The following is a 9,330-nucleotide window of genomic DNA, read 5'->3' on the forward strand; positions in this document are numbered from 1 at the left end:
AGACACAGCTCTCAGTTTTCGTGCAACGTGTCTCCACTAGTGCCGAGCACCCTAGCTAGCTCTGCTGAGCATTTACGAGCAACGGACCATGTCTGCCATATGAATAGCAGCCTCTGGGCCGCTACCTGCCCACTCTCCTGTTGCAGGCTTAGACCTGTGATGGAAGAGTGGGTGGATTCTGGCATCATGATGTCACTCTGGGGGAAGTTTCTTCCCCTTTAAGTGACACACAGCTCTGCCCACTCATGCACGGTCCGGAGCCCATGCATTTAGTGGCCTGTAGGTCCAAAATGTTGGATACCACTGATTTATAGTAAGCCTCAAAGACAGTACAAGCTAAATTTTAAATAGAATAACTGAAAATAACTACAAAATAAAGTCAATGACCAGACTAAAGACAAGAATAGATCTGTCTATGTAATTTCTGCTTGTTCTAGATATTTCACATTATCTAACTCGCCCACAACTAATCAAGACAAATCTAATTTTCAATCATTTCTACTAAAAGTTCTGTTGCCTAGATTCACTTTCCTTAATTAATAAGACCCAAAACAGATGAGTTTGGATGGAAGCCAAACTCTGAATTGCAAACATAAGTTTTATTTCCTTTTTGATGAAGTGAATTGTCTGATTGGTCACCCCATCAACAGTTACTGCTGATTCACCACAATATACTTCATCCTTGGAAGGCTGGATCGATTCCGTTTACCACTTGTCTTCTGTGTTGACTTGCATTTCTCATTAAAAAATCTGTGCAACCAAAATATTGCTTTGCCAATAATTAACTATTTGCAGCCACAAAAGTACGTGTACTCACAAAACTGCTGTAAAAAATATTTTTTAAAGTATCAGAAGTTATCAAAGGGCACTACCCTAATAGAAAAAGAGGCCACACGCTTTTTTTGTAAAACATTCTTTATTTAGAAACTTACATTTTGTGGGTACAACAAAATAGGGGAGGGGAAATACAAAGATAGATCAGCAAATTAAAGCATGACATTAAGTCATGCTTTAATTTGCTGATCTATCTTTGTATTTCCCCTCGTAGGGTGAGAGGGAAAAACAGCAGGAAATAACAGGTGATATGCAACAATATGTATTAACATACCAGGGTATAACAATCGACAAAAAAACATGTGGGGGACCCTGGTGTTCTGAAACTTAAAAAAGCATTGGGTATACCACTTAGTTTAGGGGCAAGGTATAGGGTAAATTTGTATTGTGTTAATATATGATTTTTAGATCTATACGAAAGGGACTACATGGTTAGACTTATCCAATCAGGAAAAGTGCTGGTGGTGCCTGTATTCCATTGAATCCATAAACTGAGACTAATAGAAGTACATGTTAAAGAATTTCCTACCAGTTATGTCCTCCATGCGATGGATCTTATTAACTCTTTTCAGTCACAGGCGAATTGGTGGGGGGTCAGGTCTCCTCCAGTATGTCCAGATATACAGTTCACTGCTATAATAAGATAGAGGTTAAACATTTAAATAAAGAGCTATTGAAATTTCAATATTAGGCAGAAATAGAGATGTGTTTTTTAGAGATTGAGTAAAAGTTATAATGTGGCTTTTTTTAACAAAAAAAAACTCAAATTGTGTTTGTGCTTGCTGCATTAAAGCACACCTTCCATATAGATGAATCGTAACACATATACCCTGTCCGCAACTACTAATGGAGGCCTCCATTTCTGGATTGCTAGTTGCCTGGCTGCCATGCTGACCTTATTGCTTCTTTCTTACTTTAAATCACTGATTTTTAAAAAGAAACAGGTACATTTTCTGACTTTGCAATGAATTTTCAGGCCATTAAACAAAAAATAGGGGTCAGTTATTTTGCATGACCTCACAGGACAACCTTTATCTGGGCTATGAAATTGTCATAAATTCTCCCATCTGTGTTCTCTTGCTCTAGAAATAACTAGTTTTATCATTTATCTATCCTTTTATCATTTTGCAGGAATGAATGGCACCTATTTTTTAGTTGTAGAGTTTCCTGATTAGCATGCTAGTGTTATTTTTACATTCTAGATTGACTACAGTATTCATCCTGCTTTCTGTTTATATCAATGCCTGTTTATTATACTCTATAATGCAAATTATTTAGCGTGGTATAAAACCTCAGTATACCAAATGAAGCAATTTCAAGCAAAGGAGAACAAAGGGAAACATATTTATTGTTTTCCTCAGACTTGTATTTTTCAAGAAGTAGAGCAAAGACATGGTGTATAGGTGGACATGGGGGAAGTTGAAGTGGGCATGAACAGATGTAGCTTATCTGATCAACTTGTAGTCATTATAAAAAATACATAAAACATAATCCTTGGATCAGGAGCTACAATTTACTAGCCTTGTGCATTATCATACCTGCTGTAGTGTACCTGCAAGTATTAGATAGTTAGATGAACAGAATACTTCCCCAGTAGGCTCGCTGTGGTTCCTCCTGCAGGCTTTAATGTCCTGTTTTAACATAGAAGTTGGCAGGAGGAACCACTGCAGTCCAGGAAGGAACAAATATTTTACACACCTTAAACTATATATTATTTGCAGTGGCTGTGGAGTGGAGAAGCAACATGTCTTCAATGCACATGAGCTCTTGGCATTTTTTCAAGTTCAACTCAGCTTCCCACATGTCCATATGCAGTGTCTTTGCTCTAATTTTTGTAAAGTACACTATTAAGTTTATTTAAAAAAAAGAGATTAGTGAATTTATTGTGCCTTATATATCAATCAGTCCTACATATAACCCGAACAAAATGTAAACTGAAGACAGGATGCATACTGTAGTCTTGTAAAATGGTTGAATTGTAAGGGGGCTGTCAGTGATGATAACGCTAGTGCCTGGCTGTTTTCCTGTCTCCTGTGTTATACATATTTCCTTAGAAAGGTAATTATATATTTACACTTCTTCTACAGATTATCTATCAGGCAAATATGATTTAGTGGTTACAGGATTACTTTAAATTCTAATTCATGTTCAGTTATGATTTACTAATCTTGGTTGAAGCAAGCTTCCTGCAATACTCTTTAATCCCAGGCTTGTGTGGATAATGGAAAGTGATGGCATTGGTGGGACAGCATTTGGGTGTCATCAGTTTGCACTTCCTCTATTGTCATAATAAATACAATTTTCAAAAATGCATGTTACACCAGATAGCTGGGGTGTCATTCTCTACAAAATAATGAAGGCAAAAGGGTCCCTTCTGTCAATAGGTAAGCAGCTCCTTTAAGCATTATCTATAAATTTAGCCTAAACTCTATTTATTTTCTGTTGATGGTTTCTTTATACTGCTGTAAAACAATAAATAACTGAGAATGTTCATTAGCTGATAGTGCTGTTTACAGTTTATGCTGTCTGCCCTTGTGACAGTTTAATCATTCAAGATAACTTTAGCGAGCTTGGAATTTTTTTTTTTCAGTCACATTTACGCTTCAAACATTACACATTAAACACACTATATTTCTGTTTATTTCAGTAATTCCCAACAGAGCATTACCTAGCATTAACAGTCATACTATAATTATGATTATATACTATATATATACAGTAATCACCCTCTAAATCCCGGTTCATATATTGCGGTCCTCGTATATCGCAGATTTTTATTTAAAACATAACTAATTTTTTTGGTGGATTTTCTCGGTACAGGTATTGTACAGTACATACATTACTCACTATAAATGTGATATTTCTACGCATTTACCCAAATTTCATCTTGCTATATGCTTGCAATTTTTTTCTGTGTGTGTTTAAAAACAGTATGGGGGGAGGGGGGGTAATTAATGGCTTAAACAATAAACAAAAAGCATTTGAGGGTGGCATCTGTGTATAGCGGATTTTCGTTTATCCCGGGTGGTTTTGGAATGTAACCCCTGCAATAAACGGGGGACTACTGTATGTATGCATATACAGTATATTGGACATGCCATCTGTAAAAGCAATTGTGGCTATAGATTTTTTAGATTTGAAATTGGTTTTGCTGATTTCTTGCTTTAAAATATTGCTTTAAAATATATTTCTAATTAGGACCTATAAAGGCTCAAAAAGCCCAATTACATTTCAGCAATAAAAAAAAGGATTAGCCTCATATTTTCACTAATTTCAACACTGCAGCCTCCTGCTGACTGTTTAGCATTTGGAGCTTCCCGGAGAGATGTTGCCTTTGTCTTCTATTGAGTGCTTCGGCTCCAAGCTCCAACCACTAAAGCAGAGAGTAGTGGCATTCTTCAGGGCCCAAACTGACAGAATTGTAAGGGTGCAAGGAGCTGGAATGCTACACATTTGTGGCCCCCACTTTGCCACAGTGGCCCCTATTTTATCTATAACCATCGTTGGACACCAGATAGGTTAGTGATGATAACTTTTGTATTGTAGGGAGTTGCCCTTTGGGATATTTTGAATACTGACAAGGTTATTTCAAATAAATCCTTTCCTTTAAATATGGGGCTGCAATTGCTGATCGTCTTTTGAAAATAACACTTTCCTGGCTGCTTTATTGAACCTTTAGATTACGTGAAGTAGGTATTTGGGAGAATGATTTTTGCAACATGAAAACTAACTTACCCTATAGTCCGTAATTAGTTTACCATATGAAACATAGTGAGCATTCTGCTAGGAACTGCTGAGCATTGCATCATAAATCTGTATGGACTTTTCATACTGTATACTGATGAAGAGACAAGTATTAAGTATGTAAAAGGTATTTATATATGCAAACTGCTAAACAGACAGAAATCCTATGGACATGATGCAATTTATTTGCTATCTCTGTGCTTGTGCTGTTTGTCTAACATCTTACAAATGATTCTGAAAATTCAGAGCCCATTCATATGTACTACAACTAAGGGGTCTATAGAGCAATAAATCTGACATTTACTAAACATTCTGTAGTGGGGAATCTTCCAGGTCCATGTGACTTCAATGAAAGTAATTGATTCTCCACCAGAGTGAGTCTAAGTGAGTATAAATAGACCCCTAATTCTGTTACTAGCTCTGTGTGTAGAACATTTTATTACCTAAAATATTACTAAAAGTTTTTACAGATACCAGATAGCAGATAGCACCTAGGCAAACTAGATTTATATACGTATCAATTCTGTATAGGGAATTAGGCACTGTAGATGTTTGTGAATAAGATGCTACAAGGTCATATACAAAAACACTCATTGGCCAAGGCCATCTCCTGGAACATTGGAGGTTGTCTGCTAAAAATTGAGAATATTACTGGCCAAAAACTTATCAAATATTCCTATGGAAAGTGCAAAAAAAAGTAGGTTTATGGAAGTTTTCCCACTCTGTCAGGTCAGGTTAGGTTCAAACCCTGTCCCTCTTTACCCAAAAAAGGAAAATATTTTTTAAACCAAGTTACAGTTAAAAACCTTTACATTTGAGAGGAAGAGTTAAAATGTTGCTGGGTTTTTATTGCGGTCTTTGACCCTTTTGGGGAGCTTTAAGTTAATTTCACATAGGGTCACTAGAACAGGACCTGAAGTAGCCTGGGAAAAATTGTACAAATAAAGCTGCCAGCAATTCTTGCCTATTCTATTTAAAGCTACAAAAATGTTTAGTGAGAAACAGGCAGTAAATTATCTAATATTAAGAACACCCTGTAATCATACTGTTTATGGTCTAACAACCCCAAGATGCAAACCGATCCTAAACTATTAATTCACAGCAATATTATTATTATTATTATTATTAATATTGTGTACACAAACTATTCTTGCACAATGTAGACGTCTTTCATAATGAAACAAGGTAAATATTTTTAATTTGAGATCCATACGAACTCATTGGTCTTTTTTTCAGCCTTACTATGTATGCTTTGCGCTATCACTGTCATGCTTCACACACTAATAAATACTGACTCCAGCATAGGTACTTCAACATGTTCAGATATTGGAACAAAGAAATAATAGTGCCACCAAGTGCTTACTGCATGCTACAACCAACAGAGAATTTGTACTTTATAAAACCCCCTTAGCAATATAGAAAAACATGTATTCCCCTTGTTGTCTTCTGTTATATTTATAAAATTGGTAAAAGGGATCTATAGTAGTTTGTATGATTATTTTCTTACTATGCATGCAAATATATTAGTATACTAATAATTTTATCAAAGTGTCAATATAATAATTGCTTTGTTTGCATAGATTGCAATACTCATGTACATAGGTCAGCTATATTGGCTCATTACATGAAGGCTGCATTTCCTAACTAGCGGTACCGCACATTGATTGTTTTCTCTGCTCTTGTCCCACAGTACAAGGTAATCAGTTTGCTAAATTGGACTGGACACAGTACACTTTGTATGTGACTTATAATATATTTACAATGTGATCCCGTAGTCACTAAATCTAAACTAAAGTCGAAAAAGGCTCTGAGGATATTTACCTAGTAACTCACATTTTGTATCAATTCCTCCTGTCAGCATTGCATTAAGAGCTGTCGGCAGGACTGCAGCTCCAATTAGTATTTTGTAAGGCTCTGGTCCAGCAACAGTACTCACCAGACACCAGTCCCCCAATCTACTGCCACACTCTTTGTCTATAGCAAGCCCCCGCTCAGCCTCGGGAGGTTAGATGCTCCATCCCAGCACATGGTTGCCCCCAGGACTTCTGTGCGCCAGGGATGGCGTCTAGGGAAGTGCTGACAGAGGACCAAGAGACCCCAGATAAAGCAGTACCAAGATTTCAACAGAGACAAGTCCAGAATACAAAGCAAGGGGTCATAAACAGATAATCCGTCCACCAGACAAAGTACACAAAGGCAAGTCGAAAGCAGAGTCGGGTCAGTTGAGGCAGCATACACTCACATGGTCAGCAACAGTAAATCTTTTGAATTTACACTCCAGCAGCAGGTCAGCCTAGCTTAAGGCCACAACAGGCACTGGTGACTGGGAGCAGAAAGGCTTTAAAGCCCTGGCAGTCAATGGAAGCAGGACTAAGTCAGGAAATAATCTGCCTCCAAAATCCCCTTCAGCTGTGCACAGCCTCAGAGTGTGCTAGGGATGCCTATACAGTACATCTCAGGCTGCAGAGCTAAAGGGAAGCAGGGGGTGCTGCTATTTCTTAGTTCTCCTTGCTGCTGCAATTAAAAACGCTGAACAGAAGACAAACTGTAATGGTGCACAGAACAGGATCGCCAGGCAAATAAGCATCTCCTAACAACAATGGTATTTTGGTATATTGGTATATTTGGTATTTTGGTAAATATGGAGTTACAAAATATTAAAGCAATATTATGCAATATCACAAGTAATTTATAAACAAAAGCATACAAATATGACTATGAAATTAAAAGTCAAACTTTACCCCAGTGTTCCTAATGAAAAATTTATCTAACACTAAAGCACCCCTAACATTTAACTCTCCCATCACCCTTAAACCCTAACCTAACCCTTAACTTAGTAGTAAGGTAAGGGTTAGTACCCAACCCCTAATACCCAAAGCAGGACTTGTCCATCACCATAGGAAGAGGACTCTTCACATAAAATGTATACAGAGGAAGGTGGAGTTGCTTTAAACCCTTTAAGAAAGCTGTTCAAGCTTGCTTTGCCAAAGCTTGTGGTACATATTGCTGTTATAAAATCCTGTGAGTGTACAATTTTTTTATTGTATTAAAATATTTGTCAAATGTTAATATTTATTCAATTGTTAGTGTTATTCTAAACTGACAATAGCAGATATTTTACACTTACTACTTACTCATTAAGCAGTAGCTTTCCTGTACTCTCATTAAATCATTTTCTTACAATTAGTTTGGAAATATTGACCAGTGTTAAAATAATATGTGACATTAAAAAGGAATAATTGTATCACAGTATGATATTGTCAGACCAGGAACAATAGTTGTCAGGCTATTAAATTTTAAAGATCACATTTTTTCTAATGATACACTGCAGATGATTAGCCAATAGTGTTGTGGCTAATTATTCATTACCAGCCAGCTGCATTGAAATGGAACTTCAGTACTTGGATATGGATTTCCTGAGATAAGGCAATGGGCAGGCTTAGTATTGTCCAGTCTGAGACATTTGTGAGTTTAAATTAAGAGAAGGTTATCATACTCTGCCTGTCACTTCTTTTATCTGTTGCTGCTGAATGTAGCTAGCCATCAATCAAAAGCCAGCGTATCTCTTGCATTTTTGTTAAAGTTGGGTACAGAAATTAGAACAGGTTAGAAATGTTTATTTTATAGGTTGAACTTGAGTCCCATTATTACCTGTCTAGCTATGTAGTCACCATACTGTTTTTTCCATTTATAAGACCAAGCCATTTTATACCCATGCAACCCCATATCACTCACTCCTGGTTGTAGCCTCCAGCTGAGCCAGGTTCTTTGTCATCCTGGTAAATATTGATTGGCACAGAGCCCAGCTTACTATATCTCAAATTTGTTTAGTATGTTCTATGTAGCACACATATAAAGAATAAAGGTGACAATCATGGAGGCACCCCTGTACCCCTGGACCTGTGCAGCATTGTCTCATCATTGCATGTTATCTTTTCTTTTCAGCTGAAGTAATCTTCTGTATAAGACATTCTTCAAATGGGAACAGCCCGGTTTACAACTCAAGGTTACAGTCTTCACACCTATTGCTTACTGTCAGTTCAGCAAATAGCAATATATGTGTAAACCTTGACATTTACCCATTTAAACTTTAACACATTTTTCTTACCTGTAAAGAGTTGCAAGTTGAGACACGTAAGTTATACAGCTAGATAACATGTACCATATACAGAGCTTCGTCAGTAAGATTATTGCTTCTCATTGATTAAAGATTGATTTATCAAAGTTTAATGTAATATAATATGTATAGAAGATGAAAGCAAATTATGCTCACAATCTAATCAATAATTTGGCCAGTTATTGATTTGAAGTCCCATTACACTGCACATATGTGTACGAAATCCTGCCCTTCCAATTGCTTTTTCTTGTATGAAAAAGTGATCATAATTAGGAATGGATTCCAACTGGATACACACATAAAACAAATCATGCACTTTTGATTGATATTACTATCACTCCTATCTAATCACAACAACAAAACTGAAAAGGAAGTGAAAACTGGAAAAACGTGTATTTGCCCTAAAATTTTTAAATCTTGTCTAAAGATGAATAGACTCAGAGCAGGGGTGTCAAACTCAAATACACAGAGGGTCAAAATTAAAACTTAGACAAAGTCGCAGGCCAACCTTAAAATTTATTGAAAAAAATTTGAAATTTTTCCTTCTCATTAGATATAAAACTCTTTTCTTATGGAAACAAAGAGGTTTTACTTTTTTTTTAATTTTATTAAGGAAAAATCCTATGCCTAAATTA

Source organism: Pyxicephalus adspersus, chromosome 9 (assembly GCF_032062135.1).
Source record: "Pyxicephalus adspersus chromosome 9, UCB_Pads_2.0, whole genome shotgun sequence".
NCBI classification, from domain to species: domain Eukaryota; kingdom Metazoa; phylum Chordata; class Amphibia; order Anura; family Pyxicephalidae; genus Pyxicephalus; species Pyxicephalus adspersus.